Raw genomic sequence first — 3746 nt, forward strand, 5'->3', positions numbered from 1 at the left:
GTCCGATGATTGACAAGTTATCATCCTTTATTTGGAAGGTTCTTCAACATGAAACTGTTCAGTAGCATTAACTGGATGTTATAGGACTAAATTTGTAACATTATAAAAATAACATACCCACTCCGGTTTGTTTTCGGTTTATGAAAAGCCTTTGGCAAACAAAATATATAATACATATGCATAATGCTTCTCTCGAGATACAACTAAATATTCATAGAGTTTAAAGTTTACTAGCAGTATCGCCCGGCGTTGCTCAGGTTTGTAAGGGAAATAACTATAAAGCATTTTTAGAGAGTTATAGCCAAAAAATAGCAAAAAGATGGAAAAAATGATGGTAAATTTTTTTTTAGTTAAAAAAGATGGAGTTGCGTCCCCTAGACATTTTGCGGTTTGTGTTTCTGATTCTCGACCCCATGTCGAATTTATCGATTTTTTTCAGAACTGGGGGAACTTTTCAAAATTTTCGCTGTGTTAGTTTTAAATTATGACATTGGGCTATGTGTGTGTCAAGTTTCATCAGAATCGGTTGAAAGCCGTGGTCAGGGTGAGGGTACAAGAAAACAGACACACAGAAACACGCACAGACAAACTGCCGTTTATATAGAGAGAGATACATAAATAGACATGTACGTAAATATATGTATGTGTGTGTAGATATGGGTGTGTATAAATGTATATATATATATGTGTGTGTATACCCACACACATACATAGATATAAATGTTTACATTTATATATATACACGTACACACATTCATTTGTGTGTATGTGTATAAATATGCAAGCCTGTATTTGTGTAAATGTGTACGTATGTATATATATTGATTTAAATTCTTTATGTATATATGTGTGTGTCTGTATCTGTGTGTATGTATGTATATATATATATATATATATATATATTGATTTGAATTATATAAATATCTAAAATCTATAAACTGAAGTTTTCTCTGTGTGTGTGTGTACAAAAATTTAATACACGCAATAGCTTCTACATCTTTCTTCCGATTTCTTTAATAGTTTATACACACCTGATTCATATCCCAAACCAAACATAGGCAACTTAGATTTCTTTTAAAATCGATATTTGGCCTCTAGAGCGATGGGAAACTAATAATAGATGATTCCTATTCATTTGCATTAATCAGCTGTTTTGTAATCGGTAGGGTCTGCCATACCTTTTTAATCCTTTTATAAAAGTGAAAGGATTTTGTCTATATATCTATTTCGACTGTCCACCAGCGACGGTGATTAAATTGACTAGGAACACTAAACGCATACATTTCCACAATTCTCAACCGATTTTCACCAAACTTTTCACATACATTACTTATGTCCCAATGATCCTCATGTACTAAACATTTTGCCCAAACCTCCCGCATAAATGGACCTAAATGAACATAGTTTTTTTTTGTATGTGGGGTTTTCCATACTTTTTAAAAATCTTTTTTATAAAAGTGAAAGGATTGTGTTTATTTATTTTCACTGTCTACCTGTCACGGTGATTAAATTGACTTGGAACACAGTACGCGATGAATATCTAATACCAAACAATCTTAATCTCCATATTTAAATTGCATTAAACGTTAGCAAGCTTACCTCTACCTATCCTGAGTTATTTCAAAGGTGATGTTTCCTTCCCTCTCTTCTATTTGTTGATACCTTTGTTTACCTACCAAATGCGTTGTTCACTTTAAGGATGTCGTTAGCCAGATGGAGGAGATGTCTTCCTGGGGCTATAAACGGCAGTAGCACTGTCCCGAATAGGAGGCCACCCTTGGTTGGCAATTATATGTTACAATGTATAATGCTATTTGAAGAGAATAGAAAATGGAACATGATGTGAAAAGAAAAATAACGAGAGCGTGTTTCTTCAGTAGGTACGTACGCATGTGAGGGCATGAAGAAATTAATCATGTCTGAGTATTTTGCTTTAGTTATTTCAAGAGCGATTATTATTCCAGGGTTCCAATGCTGCAGAAAGCATTTAATTGCTTATGAGTGATATTCCATCTAAGAATTGCTATTTAATTATGTGTGTATATTATTATAATCCAAAAGTATATCTGCATTGCTAGATTTCTGTTGAATTGTCTTTGTAATGTTATAAATTATAAGTATGTCGATGAAACCGGTTTTGAAACGGTATTCCATCATACTTAAGAAACCAATGCCGTTTGTGTGAATGTTAGATGTTACACTGGCTCCATATAACGGACTTCTCCAAACACACACACACACACACATATATATATATATATATATATATATATATTTATATATATATATATATTTATATATATATATATATATAATATATAATATATATATATATTTATATATATATATATATATACATAATACTGAATTATTAAGCTTACTTTAATGGTTAAAAGTGTTGTTAATAAAGTATAATATCACACTTCTGAAGCTGACAAACGTTGAAGTTACTACATGCTATATTTTTTAGGGTTTAACTTGGAATAGCTTGTAAGTCTTTTCAGAACTTATCTGTCTAATGTCCGTTTATATTTTTGAAAATGAACAAACCGTCATCTCTATAAATTCCTCCGTTAACACGGTGAAAGATTTATTAATAATGTATGGACAATACATACGATACATAGATATCTATTTTTTTTAAATTCTGCCTCAGTTGTGCATATTGGATTTTTAATCAACCAGATGACTATTTGCGACATCAGTGGATGTTTTATTCAGTTTTTCCTGGCGATGAATTCTCGTCGAAGCAAATGGCTAGCTGCGAGTTCGCACCATCGAAAAGGCCTGAAAAAGATGAAATGCATCTGGTGCCCTCGTTGGTTACTATTGGGACGAATCCCACCCCCCAAGTTTCTCTCTTTCTCTCTATTTGAAATTTGCAAGTTCGTAAGATATGATTTCTCAGGATAAATACTGCAGTATCTGGCCAATCGACTATATGTATACATTAGATATGATACATAGATGGCTGTTTTAATTAAATACCACTTCTAATTGTGTATACCGGATCTCACAACAAAGTTTGAATTATATATTCATATGAGGTTTGAAATTTCCCTATGATTGCATCAAAGACATCTGCATTACACTTTTTTACATTCACATGCTGTCATTAAAAAAAAAGAGAGAGAATCGACTTTTGGCATGCATTATTAAATTATATCTCATTATCATTATGGACGTATATAGTTTTGAAAAATCTAGGGGTCTTCGTAATAAATGTATTGTTGAAACGATAGTAATCAACTATAGCAATTTGAGTTAATGTGTGATCTTGTGTATCGTGAATATGTATTTTAAAAAAAATTGTACCCAAAGTACAGCTCTTCCGAATTATCAATTATAGATTTTTCACGGTATTATTATTGATTTTATCGAATGTTTCTGAAGATTTTTTCCTGTCCAATTTTTATTAAATTGATGACGCTAGTTACAGAATTAAATATAAAAATTGGTTTGTGATCGTTGATAGTTACGTAAGGTTTTTCAGAGTGCAAGAATCTTTCCTTTAAAATCTAAGTTAATAGTCAAGGCTAAATTTCTGACTATCTTCAAGAGAGAAATTAGAGTATTACTGGTGTTGTTTGTTGTTGTTACTGATGTTACAAGGTTATTGTAAGTATTGCTTTATATTACTTTTATTTGTACTATGGGATGTGTGCGCGTGCGTATGCGTGTTGTAGACGTTATCAATGAACAAGTGACAAAGTACTCATTATTTAGTGTCGAGTATAATTACACTT

Source organism: Octopus sinensis, linkage group LG21 (assembly GCF_006345805.1).
Source record: "Octopus sinensis linkage group LG21, ASM634580v1, whole genome shotgun sequence".
Classification (NCBI taxonomy): Eukaryota; Metazoa; Mollusca; class Cephalopoda; order Octopoda; family Octopodidae; genus Octopus; species Octopus sinensis.